This window comes from Narcine bancroftii, chromosome 5 (assembly GCF_036971445.1).
Source record: "Narcine bancroftii isolate sNarBan1 chromosome 5, sNarBan1.hap1, whole genome shotgun sequence".
NCBI lineage: Eukaryota > Metazoa > Chordata > Chondrichthyes > Torpediniformes > Narcinidae > Narcine > Narcine bancroftii.
The window spans coordinates 211964013-211983581 of NC_091473.1; the positions used below are offsets into that span (position 1 = coordinate 211964013).

Here is a 19569-nt window from a genome sequence, read left to right on the forward strand (position 1 = left end):
TTAGGATGGAATGTGACAGAGTTGATATGGATACAAAGGTTTTGAACTTGAAGAGGGGTAATTTTGATGGTATGTGATGTGAATTGGCTAAAATAGATTGGCAAATGGTACTTAAAGGACTAAGGGTAGAAATACAATGGCAGTTGTTTAAGGATAGCTTGGAACAAATGCAGAAAATGTATATCCCAGTTTGTACGAAGAATAAATTGAGGAGGGTAGCGCATGCATGGCTAACAAGGGAGATCCGAGAGAGTGTCAAATCCAAAGAAGGAGCTTACAAATTAGCCAAAAAGAATAATATCCCTGCCAATTGTGAGAAATTCAGAGTTCTGCAGAGGAGGACAAAAGGATTATTTAGGAAAGGTAAAAGGGATTATGAGAGGAAGCTGGCAGGGAACATAAAAAAATGACTGTAAAAGCTTTTATAGATACGTTAAGAGAAAGAGGTTAGTTAAGACAAATGTGGGTCCTTTGCGGGCAGAAACAGGTGAGTTGATCATGGGGAACAAGGGTATGGCAGACTGTTTGAATGACTATTTTAGTTCTGTCTTCACCAAGGAAGACATAACTAATCTACAGGAAATTATTGAGGATTGGGGATCTATTGTGATGGAGGGACTGAAGGAATTAATTGTAAGTCAAGAAGTTGTATTCGTTAAATTGCAGGGATTAAAGGTGGATAAATCTCCAGAGTCTGCATCCGAGAGTGCTGAAGGAAGTAGCCCAGGAAATAGTGGATGCATTGATGATAATGTTTCAAACCTCTTTGGATACTGGATTAGTTCCTGAGGATTGGAGGGTGGACAACGTAACCCCACTCTTTAAGAAGAGAGAGAGAGAGAAATGGGGAAACTACAGACCAGTTAGCCTGACATCAGTAGTAGGGAAGGTGCTAGAATCGGTTATTAAAGATGCAATTGCAGTACATTTGGGAAGTAGTGGTATCATTCGCACAGAGTCAGTATGGTTTTGTGAAGGGGAAATCACGTCTGATGAATCTAATAGAGTTTTTTGAGGACATAACCAGTAGAGTGGATGTGGTATATCTGAACTTTAGTAAGGCGTTTGATAAGGTTCCGCACAGAATAGTAAAGAGTAACTTATAAACTTAAAGAGCATGATATAGGAGGTATGGTATTAAGGTGGATAGAGAATTGTTTGAGGGACAGGAAGCAAAAAGTAGGAATAAATGGGTTATTTTCAGAATGGCAACCAGTGACTAGTGGGGTACCGCAGGGCTCAGTGCTGGGGCCTCAGTTGTTTATGATATATATCAATGACTTAGATGTGGGAATAGATAGCAGTATCTCGAAATTTGCAGACGATACGAAGTTGGGTGGCAGGGTTAGCTGTGTGGAGGATGCTAGGAGAGTGCAGGGTGATTTGGACAAGTTAGGCTAGTGGGCCAGGACGTGGTAGATGCAGTATAATGTGGATAAATGCGAGGTTATCCACTTTGGAGGTAAGAACAGGAAAGAGGACTATTATCTAAATGGTATCTGTTTAGGAAAAGGGAGATGCAGTGAGACCTCGGTGTTGCTATGCATCAATCGTTGAAAATGCGCCTGCAGGTGCAGCAGGTGGTAAGGAAGGCGAATGGTATGGTGGCATTCATAGCAAGAGGATTTGAGTCCAGGAGTAGGGAGATCCTGCTACAGCTATACAGGGCCTTGGTGAGACCACACCTGGAGTACTGCATGCAGTTTTGGTCACCTTATCTGAGGAAGGATATCTTTGCCTTGGAGGGGGTGCAGAGAAGATTCACTAGACTGATATCAGGGATGGAGGGACTCACATATGAAGCAAGGTTGGATAGATTAGGCTTGTATTCTCTGGAATTTAGAAGATTGAGGGGGGGGGGATCTGATAGAAACATAAAATTCTTAAGGGTTTAGACAGACTAGACGCAGGAAGGCTGTTTCCAACGCTGGGATAAACCAGAACCAGGGGCCATAGTTTAAGGATAAGGAGGAAGTTTTTTTAGGACTGAGATGAGGAAAAAATGCTTCTCTCAGAGAGTGGTAAATGTGTGAAATCCTTTGCCACAGGAAGTAGTTGAAGCTGGTTCCCTGTCAATATTTAAGTGTAGGTTAGATTTGGCCCTTGTGGCCAAGGGGATTAGGGGGTATGGGGAGAAAGCAGAAACCGGGTACTGATCAGCCATGATCATAATGAATGATAGTGTAGGCTTGAAGGGCCAAATGGCCTACTTCTACACTTTTTTAATATATTTCTAGACACTTGATCATCTCCCATCTCTCCCCAGATTAGTCAACATTCTGCTCCCCGTACACTAGATTATCTTTCATCTCTCCCCAGATCGGTCAGCACTCTGCTCCCCAGATACTAGATCATCTCTCATCTCCCGCCAGATCGGTCAACATTCTGCTCCCCAGTCACTAGATCATCTCTCACTATCATCCTGATCTTATCCTGAATCAATGGTGCTACTCCACCTCCTATATCTTCAAGATTCAATTTTCCATTTATTGTAATATAATAAAAACACGGTCATATTACACGAAATTGGTTTTGTCTGTTGTAAGGCAGACAGATTTGCCATCTGCAGAGAATGCCTGAAGTGCCTCTTACAGTCAGAGAAAGAAAAGTAAAAGAGAGTTTCCCCTGGAGTCACTGTGTGTCTGTGAATTCACCTCCAGCGTTCCTGCAGCCTCCATTCCAAACCTTTGGCAACCCGAGCTCCAGATCCAAACTCCGATACCATTAGCAACGCTTCAGTGCCCTCAGCACCCTCTTACAGCTCAGTTTCGATACCTAGTACCCATTTCGCCAGTTTCGAGCCAGGCACCAGCAGTTTGCAGCCTGGTGCAAGTTCCTCAGCCGCAGTCTCCAGCAGCCCACAGCCTCCATGGTTTATTGCCTCGAGTCGCTAGCAGTCAACCACCTGTGAGGGGGAATATGAGGGGGAAAAGTCCTCTTCTATCCAGACGTCATCACGATGCTTCTGAAAAAAATGTCAGGAATTTGATCCGGTCAGGAAAATTTTAAGAAACAAGGGAATTGAGTCAACTTTAATTATATCCAGTAACCCCAAAAATATTCCTGGAAACGGGAGGGAAAAATATTTTTTACTGAGGCAAGAGAGGCATTGAAATATGTTAATATATTGTCTCCTGTCCAAAAAAATCCCAAGGGAGACGGGGAGAGAAGGGATTCTAGGCTAAAGGCTGTGTATACAGTTGGTTATATATAACGTAAAAACAATTGAAGCAAATATTATATTTAGTTTAATAAAACTAAATATCATAAAAAAGACATTTGTTGTGAGCTCCAGGTGGTGAGCATCGAAGATGGGTGCAATGGGTATACCCCAGGATGAGAACGGCAGTCGCGCCAAGAGGTTTAGGGTTGGTGTCATGGGGAAAGGGAGGGTTGGGTTTGAGGGGAAAGGTGGAAGGGCTACTTATTTGTTGTTTTTTACTTTTTGTCTTAATTTCCTAGGAAATGGCTGGTGAGTCCAAAAGGAAGAGCACTATCGACTGGGCAAAAGGAAAGTATTTTGTGAGAGAGGTAAAGGGAAGCAATCAAAGGAAAAAGAGCAGGGGCAATGGATGAAACAATCACATTTTTGAACTTTAATGATAATTAGTTAAATGGGGTTGGTTAAGAGGAAGAGAGTCTGAGCACATGTTAAAAAAATGAAAGCAGGTGTGGCCTTTTTACAGGAGACCCACCTTATGAATAGTGAACATCAAAAACTTAAAAGAACCTGGGCATCCTCCCTCAGCTCCAAGGCCAGGGGAGTAGTATTTTAAGAGGGAAAACTTCCCAGTAAAGGTCGAAAGCACAATCATAGACCCAGTGGGTAGATTTGTAATGGTACACTGTGAAATATATTCTGAACCCTGGACACTCATGAATAAATATGCCCGAAATTTTGACAATGAAAAATTCATGCAAAATGTCTTTTTGTAATTGGCAGAGGGCCGTGAAAATATCTTAATTGGAGGGGACTTCAATTTTTGCCTGGGTCCAGTAATGGACAAATAATCCAAGAAAATGTAAAAATCCAGGATGGCTAAAGGCATCCTGGCCTTCATGAAAGGGTTAAATCTGGTGGATGCTTGGAGATGATGGCATCTGAGGAAGAGGGATTACTCCTTCTACTTGAAACAGCACAACTCTTACACCAGAAGTGTCTTGCCTCTGCTCAGCTTGAGGGCAAAATTGTAGAAACTGAATATATGGCAAGGCTATTATCAGATCATTCACCTTTGACCTGAACTACTGTCATGCCAGATAAACGAGCCTCGGCATACAGGTGGCACCTCAATCCACTGCTATTGGAAAAAAATAGAGATTTGCAGTTATGTGAGAGCTCAAATAGAAATGTTTTGCGCAACAAACTGTGCTTCTACTGCCAAAAAAATTCTGCTATGGGATACACTTAAAGCTAAGCTGAGAGGACAAATAATTGGATATACTAAAAGTATTAAAAGAGAGCATATCAGGGAGGTCATTGAATTGGAACAAGACATTACTCAATTGGAAAAATTCCCTCAGGCTCTGAGGGAATGTACAGAACATTAATAAATAAAAAACTGAAGTACAACATCTTGCAAACATACAAAATGGAAAAAGCGATATTAAGATCCAAAGCTCCACATGAGCTGGAGGGTGGGGGGTGGGGGGTGGGGGGTGGGGGGGGGGGGAGGGGAAAAGTCCCAAGGTACTGTCCTGGTACCTGAGAGCAGAGGAAACCGCAAGGACAATCAACGCATTTCAAACAGGGCCAGACAGGATTTCTTATCAACCGAAAGAAATAACTGAAGTGTTAAGACAGCTCTACACGCAATTATATAAATCTGAGTCGAAGGGGGATTTGGACAAAGTGGAGGAATTCTTGACAACAGCGGTGCCCTTGACTGACTGCTGTTCTTCCCCTTCCTGACTGTCGCTCAGACTGTCACCCCTTCCTCGCTGCATTTTTCCATCTTGTTCCCAGTTGCAATGTCTCTATGAAGCCCAAGCTCAGCCGCCGGCAGAGAGTGCGCGCTGACGTCATAGAGACGCGCAGCGTCATGAGCGCCGTTCCCTCAGTGACGGGCCGGCCCACTGAGGCTGGTCGTGGAGGTGAGATTTCCCATCGTCTTTGCGGGCCCGGAGTCCGAGTTCTCGGGGCCCGGGAGCAGGTAAGTTCCGTGTTCTGGGGGCGCAGGCCCGGCCCTGGTTTGAGCCGCGCTGCCAGGGATTCAGTGCGGTCTTTGGCGATCAGCGGCTTCGGGGAGGGGGGCGAGCGGCACAAAGGTCGGCTGGGGCGAGTCCGGCAGGGAGTGAGGGCAGCATCCAGGTGCAATGGAAGCTGTTCAGTGGGCAGCACAGACAGCGACAAGTGAAGCAGCGAGGAGGATGTGAGGGGCCAAACTGGCTGCAAACATGTCCTGGTCATGGCACCGGGAGGGGTTGTATCATGAGGAGGGACTGCGTTCCCTGAACTGTTGGAGGGTGACGGTGACCTTTAGGGGGAGGGGGGATCCCAATAAACAGTGAATAGTGATGACAGTTGCCCCAGTGTTGGGGAGATCATGGACAAACAAGGGGCAACTTTGCCCAGAGAGGGTGGTGTGGATCTGACAGGAGCTGCCAGGGGAAGATGCAAAGGTGGGGACAGTTACAGGCAATAAGATATTTAAAAAGGCACATGGATGGGAAAGGTTCAGAGGTTCATGGTCCAAACACACACAACTGGAACTGACATATAGGCGGCTTGGTTGGAGTGAATCGAGCTGCAGGGCCTATTTCTGCACTGTCTGTCTCTGCGACTCCTCCACTATGAAGGGAGACACTGGTGGGATAGAAGGCAGTGGGATCTTCCCCTTTGTTAATGGGGCAGAGTAGAGAAAGCCAGTGAGGTTCTGGGGGATTGATCAAAAGGTGGTTGGACCATAGCTGTCCTGAAATTGAAGTGTTGGTTCTGGTCCTATCTTGGCCTGAGGATGCAGGGCTATGGGATTTATACCCCTCACTGAGATTCACAAAGTAGGCTGGGAAGGGGAGGCATTGACTCAACTCCAGCTGAACTGCAAGGGTCGATCTGGAGAAACAATTCCCTCCACTTGGTGGTTCCAAGACCAACCAACAGGGTTGGTCAAATCTAGAAATAGCAGAACATTCTGGAAACACTTATGATGGGTCAGGCAGCATCTCCAGGGAGAGAAGCTGAGATTCAGGTACATGTCCCAACTCTGTTTCCCTCTCCACAGAGACTGCTTGAGCTGCTGAAGATTTCCAGCAGCTTCTGACTTCATCACAGACTTCCAGCAACTGCAGGTTTGTTATTTTTCATCTAAATATCAGAGCCTGAGGTTAAGATCTGAACTGAAGTGGAGTCAGTCTGCACTTGCAGGAATTTAGAATGATGAGATGTGATCTAATTGGTTCTCTTGTGGTTTGCAGATTTATGTGCAGAGGTGGCAGTTATATCAATTGAGCTTGTCCTTCTTCTCTGTCATTCCCATGTGGATCTGTGACCTGACTGCTCCTCTACTGTGGACCTCAGTGTCTGCTCTTCCTGCCTGCTGGGCAGTGAACAGTGAGTATCTGTCACTCCTCCAATTCCCTTCCTCTGTATTAGCATTCCTATGCTGGTGTTCAAATCCTACCTTGGCCCTCACCCTCTCTATAACCTTCCCCCAGTCTTGTGACCCTCTGAAATCTCTCCTCCCTGATCTGTGACCCCAGTTTGGATCCCAATCATTTCTCCTTTTGGATTGGAGCATGTGACCAGTTGTGTTCTGCAGGGATCAGTGTTGGGTCCTCTACTGATACATAATTAACTTCCAGGAGAATGTAGGTGGCAGGATCAATAAGTTTGAAGATGGTATTTCAATGGGTGGGTACAGTGGTCAGTGAATGAGGTTGCCTCAAGTGACAACAGGATAGAAATCTGAGAAAGTGGGCAAAGGAATGTCAGATGGACTTTAACTCAGACCTTGGGATGCAAGTACACTAATCCCTGAAAGTGGTGGCACAGTATGTCACACTTGCCCTCTCAGCCAAATCATTGCAAGCAGAATTTGGAATATGGTTTGTACAAAATACTGGTTGATCCACACTTGGAGTGTGATGTGCAATTCTGGTGTGTCGCACTGCAGCAAAGTTATTAAACTGGGCAGTGTGCAGAAAAAGATTCACAAAGTAGTGCCTGGATTGGAGGCCCTGAGTTATGGGGGATTGATCAGCTTTTCCAGGTTTCCCTAGGGGAAAGGACTGAGTAGGTGGTGGAGGGAGGAGAAATGCCAAGGGGATATAAAATAATGAGAGACACCAATCAGGTTGACAGACAGGTTCTGTTTCTTATGGGAGGAGTGTAAAACTGGAGGGAATGGGTTAAAGATGAGAGGAAGGAGGTTTAAAAGGGATCTGAGGGCTAAATGTTTGTCACACAAAGGAGGTGGTGGAGACAGGAACAGTAAAAAAAACATTTAAGAAGCATCTGGATAAGCAGGACATGGAGGGACATGGAATCAATGTAGGCAGATGGGATTAGTGTGGATCGGGGTGATGGTCAGTACAGATGTGGTGGGCCAAAGGGGTCGTTTCTCTGAACATCTCTCGTATGATGAGACTCCACCCCTGCCTGCAGTGACTTTGGTAGCTGGGGCGCTCAGAGCTTCCCTCACTGAATCCCTTGGTCTTTGTGATGAACCTTGCGCCCTTTGACCAAGCTGTCGGTCACCTCTCTGAATATTCTCTGTGGTGGTTCCCTAATTCCGCACACAATCAGACGGTCACTGACAAAATCCTGTGACCGCGCATCACCACAGAAGCAGGAGTTGCCCACCTGTCCTATCAGACCTGCTCCACCATTCAGTGGAATCATTGCTGATCTGCCCCAGGACTGACCTCCTCTTCCCTGTCAGTTCCACATGGCTCACAATTTCCCGATCATTCACAACATGATCGTCCCTTTCTCCAAATCCCTCCTGTGATCTGCCCTTCCCAACCCACTGGGATATAACATTCCAAAGATGCACCTGCCCTTGCCCTGTGCTGAAGTTGAACCATTCTGTGTTCTTGCAGGGCAGTGGTTTTGTCTCTCCTTGTCCATCTCCCTGCTGTGCGTTACTGGAGCTGGACTGGGCAATGCAGATATATCCCGAGCAGGATTGTACAGGTCTGTGTCCCTCCAGTGTGGGGTTAGCTGGTGCAGAGTTGTCAGTCCACAGTGGGATTAGTGTGGTCTGTGACTTCACCTGCAGTGCTGGGCTTGTTCGTGTTTTTCTCTGTCCTGCAAGGAGTTGCTGCTATAAATCAGTGTCCCTGCAGTGCAGTCCTGAGGCTGCTGCGGTCTGGATCCATGCATTGTAATGTCTTGTTGTCCAGGGTTGTGTGTTCTATTGGTTTGTGCCCTCGCAGATGTCTTGGGTAAACTTATACCTCTCATTTTGTTCGTTTTAGATTGGTCACAGTGTTTGAGCTACCAAAAGAAAATAGACGCACACACCGAGAGCAGTTCAGTTTATACAAGTCTTTATTACTAAATCTAAAGCTGAATTCACACTACAATATGCAAGCCCTTCCCAATTATACATCAACGCCTGGACTGGTCCCAACTGCCGAAGCGAGGCGACGGCTGCACACTTATAGTAGGTTGTCTGGGCGCTGGTAGCAGCTTCTCCACCTCCCCGGACCGGGACATTGGTTGGAATCTTGAAGTTCTTCTTGCTGAGAGATGTTGCCACCTCTTGGAGAGTCTCAAACTTCAGCAGTGGGACCATGGCTTATATTACCCAAAAGTTGTTTACTTCAGATCTTATCTCTTTGAACAAATGATTTAATTATCTTCAAGGTCTCCTGACAGTCTGCGACCAACAAAAGAAAACTGCATCTCTTGGCCTCATGGTGGAAGTTGGATAATGTCTACTGATTCATATGCATCCCTGGGCCCCATAGTGGAATTTAGATTATGTCTTCTGATGCAACTGCATCCCTTCTTGCATAAGCTGGTCTAAATCCTTCATTACATTCCACCCCTTGGTCGCAGCCTGTCACTTACGAGAGCTAACAAGCATTTGAGTACAGAAGGAGCGAAAAAAAGAAATTAAAACTACAATAATCACAAAAATAAGCAATAATGCGAGCAACCAACGGAGAATCTTGTGGCCCAACCCCCCATGAAAAAGGATTCAAGCTATCCTTGTGGGCCACAATACCCAGACACTGAAGCTCACGAACAGATTTTGAAACATGCTTAACAATATCAGATATATTAGTGAATACATCGGGCCATGTCCCTGTGGGCAACTCTCTCGGAATGTCCTCGAGATTACAAATTCAATTGCTGGCACCAAAGCAGCGGTTAAGCCAGATCAACAGGAGCACAAGATGGAGGACCTGGAACAAAGAAGCCTGACATATGTCACTCACGATGCCGTAAGCGTTCAGTATTTAAACAAACTAAACCATCTTGTCCCTCAATAGCTACCCACCGAGTGTTACCCTGGCAGATGTCACTATTTCCCCTTTTCCAGGAGGGCCACTACCTGATGGTGCCACCCATACCTTTTGTCCGGCATTCTCAGGCTTGGGAATGGGGGGCAATTACTGTTTTTCCTTTGGAATAGGCTGTAGTACAGAAGCGTGAAGAAGTTGGTGGAAAGGTGTACCTCCCTTCAAAGGGCGATGATTCAAATTGTCAACTGCCTGCTGCAGCACATGGCCCCACCCCTTCAGGGTCCCCAGTGGTGTTAACAAACGAATTTGTTCCTTCAGTAAACCATTCATTCGTTCAACTAACCTGGCAGCCTGTGGGTAATAAGGAATATGGTGGACCCATAAAATACTGTTGTCAGCTGCCCAATCACAGATTGCCTTCCCGGAGAAGTGCGAGCCATTATCAGACTGAATTTCCTCTGGTACATCATAACGAGAAATTAAATGGTTTAATCCTTGGATAGTGCTAGCTTGGTCAGCCATCTTGGTGGGAAAAGCAAAAACCAGGCCCGAAAAGGTGTCAACCATTACTAGGATGTAACGTTTACCCATACATTCTGGCATAGGGCCTATGTAATCAATTTGCCAGACTGCAGCTGAGCGAGCACCCCATCTTATTCAGCCATGCGGACCAGAAGGAACGGTGCGGGACTTCACAAGCTGGCATGCTGGCGTGTCCGCACGACCATGCAGGCATTGTTCTGATGGATGGGTAAGGCATGTGCACGGGCCCACATAGCTGATCCCTTCTCCCCCAAATGGCTACTCTGTTCGTGTGCCCATCGAGCCAGGGGGACAGTATTGGCATAGCTGATAATGGCAAGCTGATCTGCTACTGCATTATGTGGTGCCATGTTCGTCGTCACATTGGTATGGGTGTCAACGTGATATTCAGTTATCTCACGATGATAGGAAGCATCCCACAACAGCTGGCACAACTGTTTGCCCCATACGGTTATGTACCAGCCAGTCATTCTTTTGCCAATCAGGCATCCATACCACTAGTCCATTAGCCACAACCCAGGAATCGGTAAACAAGTGAAGAGGGTGATCATGGGGGTCTAGTGGTAAAGTGACCGCCTTCAACTTAGCATACTGACTGGAGCCACCATCCCCCTCCTCCAATAAGTGAGTTCCTGACCTGGGATGGTAAGCCACCGCCTTCCACTTCTGCTTTCCTTGCACCCACTGGCTGCTACCATCAGTAAACCAGACGTCCTCTTGTTCTGCTTCCTGTACCATCTCTTCCGTGGCCCCTTGGATCATCACATCATCAATATAATGGTGAATTGAGAGGGAAGGCGATACTGGCACCGTCTCCAAATCACGGGCAATTAGGCTGTGGCAAATAGTGGGAGAGTGTACATAGCCCTGAGGGAGGCGGGTGAAGATATACTGGCGCCCCTTCCAGGTAAAGGCAAACTGATCCTGTGAGACCTCATCTATAAGAATACTGAAGAAGGCATTAGTGAGATCAATGGCAGCATACCATGTTCCCGAGTTCCCGGTAGCAATGTTTTCAATAAGGGTAACAATGTCCGGAACGAAGCCAGTGGTGGGGCATGTTTGTTCAAAACACGATGTCATTCTCCAGGAGCCATCCGCCTTCTGGACCGGCCAAACAGGGCTATTAAAGGGCAACGTTGCGGGCCTCACTACCCCTTCTTCTTGCAAAGCATCGATGGTGGCAGTAATCTCTTCCTGCCCCCCAGGGAGGCGAGATTGTGGAATGCATACTGGTTTGGGGGCGGGGGGGGGGGAGGCACCATCACAGGATCCCACTTAGCCCGACCCACCACTAGTCTTTTTGTAATAGTCCAAATTCCCCCTTGGCTAGTGTTAAGGGCAATACTGGCCAATATATTAATACCCAGGATACACTCGTCAGTGGCAGCCACCAGGGCACATAACCATATAGGGGAAGGGCCATCACCCACCATGGTGCAGACTTTTATTTCCTTTGCCAGGGTGATCGCTCCTCCCATCCCCACTATTTGAAATGTCGGTCCAGTCCAGAGGTCAGGGTTACCCGGAATCACCTAGTGCTCCGCACCGGTATCGACCAAGGCCAAATATTGGCGGTCATTACCCCCACCCCAATGGACTGTTAAGGGTATGTAGGGCCGTGGGTCCCTGTGTATCCGCCGTATCTCAATGGAGTAGACACGGGGGCCCTGCCCACACCCTCATGCTTTTGTAGGGTTCGGGGGCTTCCATGCCCACATGCCACTATTATCCATAAGAGCCTTTTTAACCATTTGTTGTATCTCATCACGGATAACTGGAGCAAGAGAAGCTGGCTCGATAGGAGCAGCAGTGGGAGCAGAAGGCACAGCTGGGCCAGGAGGACTCAACAGCTGGGGAAGATGTTCCCCTGCCTTCCTCTTATAAAGGGCATAAAGGACTGCAGTAGGTTTCCCATCAATATCACTTTTAGGTACGCCTAACTTTAACAAGGTTAGAAAAAGGTCCTTTCTTTCGGTCCGTTATTACCAGCAGTCCCTCTCTTTATCCTGCTTGTTTGATTTAACCTGGGTTGTACGTGAGTGGATTTTACTTCCCAACTCTAATTCTGTAAACCCAGATAAGGCGTAGACCACCTCAGACACAGGGTGCCCAATTAGCGGACTCGTTACGGACAGAACCAGTCCCTGTACAGTGGGTTGGGCGGAACGAACCAATCTGGTATGCATTCCAGCTGTGAATATCTCTTCATCAGGGCTTCCCCCCATGTACCCACAGCCTCAAACGCCCTGCACACAAGGCAGAGGCCAGGGCCTGCTGACGAATTACTGCTATACCCTCCTCTGGGGTGCCCCAATTGTTCTGCAAATGTAAATCCCAATCTACTGGTGATGGGTATACTCGTAGCAGGGCATCCCCTAGAGTGTCAAGTAAGTAATCCACCTCTCTTCCTCTACCCCGCAGCTCAGCAGTGACCCAGATATCAGTAGTCAATGTTCCTAATCCCAACAATTCCTCAGGGGTTAAATATACATTACCCCCTCCTTGCTCCCAAACACGCAGGAACCAGGCCGCCAGAGTTTCTCCTGCCTTTTGCCTATATCGATCTCCAATGGCAGCCAGCTCTTTTATAGAGAAGTCACGGATCATTGACGGCTCTTCACCTCTGCTCCCACTTTGGCCCACAGGGTCCTTTGCCCAGTGGACAGGAAGAGGCCTAGGCCTTCCCGTAAAGGGGGTGGGCCATAGAGCATAAGCAGGGATTCGGGTACCTTCCCCTTGGTCCGCTTGGGAGTTCAGGGTATCTATCCCTTCAATCTCTACCCTTGCATCATCCCCCCTTTCATCTGTTTGGGAAGTCTGCTGCCTTATGGGGCGGGTGTGAACAGCAGGTGGAGAGGGCAGTATGTTAGGCACATGCTGAGGAGTATCTGCATTATTACCATGGTCATCATTCCAGATATTCTCATCCCATTCATCAATTATGTCAGGATCATCACCATTCCTTATCATGGCACGAATATGATGTGGATAGGGTTCTACTACATGCCTTTCTTTATCTGCACAGAGCTGCTGCCGGATTTTAATATTATGGCAGATCGTTTGGACATGCTTATCTTCCCATTCTTTGGCTCGGTCCTGACTGGTGCGAACAATCTAGCTCATCATGGAACTGTGTTGTCACAGGGCTTCTAGCTCCTCCTCTAGTTGCTCTCTCTTACGCTGAGATTCTACTTCTCTTTGAACTAATTCTGCTTCACGCTGAACGGAGTGGCATAAGGCTGTGGCCAGCAGCCAAAAACCATCCGTCAGCGTCCCCTTTTTACCAGGAAATTTACTTTCTGGAAGGAGAGTGGCAACCCGCACTCCCAGAGGTACACTTGATGGGTCTAACTTCTCATCCCAACTAATGGGTGGTCCCAACAAAGACAGGGTATTGGCCAACATGCCAAACCCATCGTCTTTGGAAGTCCATCCCGGAATCAAGAACTACTCAGGGCTCACCTCTTTCTTTCGGCGAAACATCTTGAGACCAACCCTGCTCGCTGCGCCAATTGTCTTGGGTGAACTTATACCTCTCATTTTGTTAGTTTTAGATTGGTCACAGTGTTTGAGCTACCGAAAGAAAATAGACACACACACCGAGAGCAGTTCAGTTTATACAAGTCTTTATTACTAAATCTAAAGCTGAATTCACACTAAAATATGCAAGCCCTTCCCAATTATACTTATCAACGCCTGGACTGGTCCCAACTGCTGAAGCGAGGCGATGACTGCACACTTATAGTAGGTTGTCTGGGCGTCGGTAGCAGCTTCTTCACTCCCCGGACCGGGACGTTGGTTGGAATCTTGAAGTTCTTCTTCTTGCTGAGAGATGTTGCCACCCCTTGGAGAGTCTCAAACTTCAGCAGTGGGACCATGGCTTATATTACCCAAAAGTTGTTTACTTCAGATCTTATCTCTTTGAACAAATGATTTAATTATCTTCAAGGTCTCCTGACAGTCTGCGACCAACAAAAGACAACTGAATCTCTGGGCCTCATGGTGGAAGTTGGATAATGTCTACTGATTCATATGCATCCCTGGTCCCCATAGTGGAACTTAGATTATGTCTTCTGATGCAACTGTATCCCTTCTTGCATAAGCTGGTCTAAATCCTCCATTACACAGCAGGACAGTGCAGGGGTCAGAATCGGAAATGTCAAAAAAGTCTTTGCTGTGCAGCAGCATCACAGGTACAAATACTGCTATAAATTACACTTAAAAATAAATACATTTAATACTAAAAGAAGAGAAAGTGAGGTAGTGTCTGTGGTTCATTGTCCATTCAGAAATCTGATGACCAAGGGGAAGGAGCTGGATGCGTGTCTTCAGGGACCTGTACCTCCTTCCTGATGGAAACAGTGAAAAGGGCATGGCCTGCGTGGTGAGGGTCCTTGAGGATAGAGGCTGCTGTCTTAAGACACTGTCTCTTGTGGATGTCCTCGATAGAGTGAAGACTGATGCCCATGATGGTGCTGGCTGAGTTCACAACTCTTTGTACGCTTCCTCGTTGCCTTCTGTGATTCTGCCGACGACTGTAGTTTCATCGGTTAATTTGTAGATGGCATTTGAATTGTCTCTAGTCCCACGTACATGTGTGTTGAGTGAGTAGAGCAGTGGGCAAGCACCCTTGAGGTGCACCTGTGTTGATTGTCAGTGAGGAGGATATGTTGTTTCTGATTCATACAGACGTCTGATGAGGAAGTCAAGGATCCAGTTTCCAGTTTAACCACGTTGCAGTGCATGTTGTTTTTCCAAAATTATGCAGATGGAGCAGTTTCTAGAGCACCAGGCATTGTGGGTAATGTTGAAGCCATCACCCTCTTGCGGAACAGCAGAGACCAAGAGCTTGTTAAATGTCCTCCACAACAATAGAGAAAAAAAAGCAGAACCTGTTCAAAATTATTGTCGTGGGAATCCAGTAGCAGAGGTAGGGGTTGTTTTGTGAGCAGACCAGCGGACACCTCAGGATGGCAGCGCTACTGCAATTGCAGTTGATGGTGCAGACCCAGAAGGAGCAGGACAGCAGAATCAGAATTTACTATCGCGCACAAGTCATGAAATTCAGTGTTTTGCAGTGAAATTCAGTGCAAACATTCATATTATAACCATCTTACAACATTACTATAAATAAAAAAATATATAGTAGCACACAAAAAGTTAGGCAGGGTCTTTGGTTCATTGATTATTCAGGAATCTGATGGCAGCGGGGAAGAAGCTGTCCTTGTGCCATTGAGTGCTCATCTTTAGGCTCCTGTACTTTTTTCCTAATGGTAGCAGAGTGAAAAGGTCATGGCTTGGGTGGTGGGGGTCGAGGATAGAGGCTATTTTTTAAGACATCGTCTCATGTAGATGTCCTCAATGGAGTGAAATCTGGTGCCTATAATGTCACAGGCTGTGTTAACGACCATCTGGAATCCATTCTTGTCCTGAGAGTTTACACGTCCATACCAGTCAGCAATCTAGAACCAGGTTTTAGAAGTGGGCACAGAGACAGAGTCAACAGGAGTTTGGCTTCATGGCGTGTGCAGAACTCTGAGATGTGAGCGAACAGGGATGAAGATGAGAGGGGGGAGGGGCCAGTGTTTCCATCAATGGCCCTGTGCAAGTTTCAACTCCCTGTAGAATGGGTTTGGCAGCAGTTTTATTGAACATCAAAGATCCACTGAGTGGGTTCCCTGGATGGCCATACCCTTGGATCGACAGCTCAGACCTTGAGGGTTACGTACTCAAGAGTGAAAGAAGGTTCTGCAGGGAACCACAGCATCAGTGCAGTGCAGGGCTTAGCGATGCAAGGCCTCACTCGAGGATGCTAGGTGTTGGAGACCAGCTTTTGGGACATAGATGGGGGAGATAATAATGTTTATTGTAATATACAATGTACAAATGCTCTGAAATTTAAACTTTTCGCAGACAAACAGTTACTTCATGATAAACTTCTAGTATACAGTGAATTACATTAAAAAAAAGCCTCTGCACAATATAGGCCCTTCAACCCATAGTGTTGTGCTGGTAAATCTGATTAGAATATCCCCATTGCATAACCTTCCATTTTAAGTTTCATGTACATAAAAAAGAGATAGATAATAAATATTTGTAGTTACTATTGAACAATTAAAATGGTGCAGAACAGCAGCAAGACATTGAGCACTGTCATGCTGACCACTGGAGCACCTCAGGGCTGTGTGCTCAGCCCGCTCCTGTTCATGCTACTGATCCATGACTGGAACACCAGATCCAGTTGCAACAGAGTTGTAAGTTTGCAGATGGCACAATAGTAGTTGGGCCTCATCGGCAACAACGATGAGATGCACTATAGAGTAGAGGTGGAAAATATCCTGAACCTGAGTCTCATCGAGAGCATCCTGGCTGTCTGCATCATAATGTTCAATGAAAGATTCACTGGGGTCTTCCTTCTTTCCCCACCCAATCAACATGATCTAATGGGATCATTGTTTGAAGAGAATGCGTAAAATTGTTGAGAACCCCACCCATCCACACACAGCATCTGTCAGCTACTCCTTTCTGGAAGGAAATACAGGAGTATCAGAACGAGAAACACCAGGCTTAGAAACAGCTTCCCACGGACAGTGATAATTCTGAATGAACTGCTCATACTAGCCCTCAAAGACTACTATTTATTAAACAATATTTATTATGTATGTGCTTGTCTGTATGTGTGCTATGTCTGGTTGTGTACATGTATGTTTTTGCACCGAGGACCGAAGAATGCTGTTTTATCAGGTTGTATTTGTACAATAGATGATAATAAACTTGAAATTGAAAAAGTCTTGTTTGTTGCTGTTCCACGGGTTGATGCCGGTGGTATTACCCACAGTGCATTGCGAGTCATAACCCTTACTCTGCCCTACCTAAAATGAACAAATTGCAATTCATTCTGTCGCCTGCCTTCAGGATGTCACAATTAACTCCTCCTCCCCACCAATGGCAGCGCACCCCGTCCCCTCAACAATGCTTCAATTGGTTGTCCCGACTGCTGGATGTTTAATACCACCTCCCCATCACATCCCCACCATGATACCCAATCAACTAGTCAAAGCAATTGCCTTTCTTTTTCAATCTTTTTATTAATTATATTATAGGTAAACAATACACGAGAATAAGAGTACATAATCAAAAAGAGAAAAAATATCACTATATGAGATTATATGATGTAACATAATGCATTACACCACAATTAACAAATATGTTTGCATCTCCTCAAACTGAAATCTTCAAATCTTAATCTAAGAAAAAAAAAGAAACAGATTGGGCAGCCTATCTTGAGAATTTATTAATAAAAATTAATCGTCTGATTTTTCACCAACAAAAAGAAAGGAAGTAAAATTAAATATAGTCCGGAAGGGAAAATACTAAATATACGGATTAAGTCATGTGGAAATAATTTATAAAAGGTCACTGTCTCTTCAAATTTAACAGAAGTATCAAATCTATGACAACTTTCCCTAAACTTATACATGACATAATTTGAGAGAACCATTGAGTCAAAGTTGGTGGATTAGAATCTTTCCATTTAAATAAGACAGCTCTTCTCACCAACAATGTAGAAAAGGCTACAACCCGATGTGTAGAAGTAGGAATTCAATCTACTTCTGGAACTATAATTACAAAAAGAGCAGTCAATGGGTTAGGTTGCAAATTGATATCCAATAGAGCTGACAAAATCAACATAGGGCGTGACCAAAACATATGAGTTAGAGAATCCACTTCTGATTTACATCTATCACAAATAGGACTAATGTTAGAAAAAATATTGGCCAACTTGTCTTTCAACATAGGAGCCTGATGTATCACTTTAAACTGAATCAAACAATGACGAGCACATATTGAAGAAATATTAACCAACTGTGGAAAAAAAGGGAAGTATGCAGATGTTGTGATAGTAGTAAATACACAAAAGTGCTGGAGAAACTCAGCAGGTACCAGAGGAGGCAAAGATATATGACCAACATTTGGGCCCTGAGCCCTTTGTCAAGGTATGAGTAAAAAGCAGGCAGATACCTGAATAAAAAGATGGGGAGGAGGAGCAAAGGCCAACAGCCAAGAGATGGACATGGATAGCAGGACAGGGGAGGGGACTAGCTCTATTAATGCAGAACTAGAAGGAGACACAGGGGGGTGTTAATAGAAACTGGAGAAGATTATGTTAATACCATCTGGTTGGAGGATACCCATATGGATTATGAGGTGCTGTTCTTCCAATCTAGGTGGCTTTGGCAGTGCATTAGGCCAAGGATAGACATGTCTACGTGGGAATGGTGTGTGGTTTCAAACTACAGTTGAGGTCTGAGGTCAAGGTGGGAACTAAATTCTACAGGTTTCCCAGGCAGCTGATGCAGATATGAACCACCTTCTGTGTGAAAATGTTGCCCCTCCCCCTCTCACCTTCATCCCTTTTCGCTCACATCTCAGAGTTCTGCACACGCCATGAAGCCAAACTTCCGTTGACTCTCTCTGTGCCCACTTCTAAAACCTGGTTCTTCACCCACCCACCCACCCCCCCAACCCACAACAGACCCCTTCTCCTGATTTAAGCCTTCCTCCTCCTGCACGCCTTGTTTCAGCCTTCTGCCTGATCTGGACCTTTATATTTCCAACTGCCACTGAGACATCAACTGTCTCGACTCGCCACCACTCTTCCACATTCCAATCTTACCCCACTTGAATGTTCGGCCTTCCACACTAATCCCAATCTCATCATCAAACCTGCAGACAAGGGTGGCACGTTGAACTGGCACACAGACCTGTATCTGTTCGAAGCCAGACGATGACTCTAAGACAATTATTTGCCCCTCCAACAGGCCCCACCAAAACTCATCAAACCACTGTATCGCACACCCTCTCTGAACTCACCACTTCTGGTCATCTCCCTAACATGGCCTCCAGTCTCATAGTTTCCCAACCCAGCACTGCCTGCTTCTACTTCCTCGATCCACAAACCCAATTGTCCCAGGACCCATCGTTTCCATGTGCTCCTGCCCCACCTTCCCTGATCCTCCCCTCTCTGTCTTCCATCAGGATCTCTCCTTCTGTGATGCCCTTTTTGACTCCTCCCTTCCTACCCACCACTTCCTTGGCCCCTTCCCCTGCGACCATAGGAGATGCTCCACTTGTGGCCACACCTCCTCCCTCACTACTATTCGGGGCCCAAAACAATCCTTCCAAGTGAAGCAACATTTATGAATCTGCAGGGGTCATCTATGGCTTCTGGAGCTCCTGTTGTGGTCTTATCTATATTGGAGATACTAGGTGCGGACTGGGAGATCGCTTTGTTGAGCACCTTGGCTCTGTCGTCACAATAGCGTGGATCTCCCAGTGGCCACTCATTTCAATTCCCCCCTCATTTCCTGATGGCTTGTCTCTCCTTGGTCTCATGATCTGTCAGACTGAAACCACCTGCAAATTGGAGGAGCAGCAATTCATATTCTATCTGGACATCCTCCAACCGGATGGTATTAACATTGACCTCCAGTTCCCGTTAACAACCCCCCTCCCCTTTCCTGCAGGTCTGTCTCTCTCTCTTTCCTGTTCCCTCTGTCTTCTTAACCTCAGCTCTGCATTCACAGAGCCAAACCTCCCTCCCCT

The 19569-nt window shown here is 46.1% G+C and overlaps 1 protein-coding gene across 2 annotated transcripts in view; it reads left to right on the forward strand.

The window, feature by feature from the left end:
- Positions 1–5051: 5051 nt before the first annotated feature.
- LOC138764784 (zinc finger protein 229-like) overlaps positions 5052–19569 on the forward strand; it is a 32893-nt gene continuing 18375 nt past the window's right edge. For both annotated transcript variants that reach the window (XR_011358305.1, XM_069941066.1), the window contains exons 1-3: positions 5052–5153; positions 6225–6291; positions 6418–6553. The gene's annotated coding sequence lies outside the window, so the exon portion shown is untranslated. The remainder of the gene's footprint in view (positions 5154–6224; positions 6292–6417; positions 6554–19569) is intronic.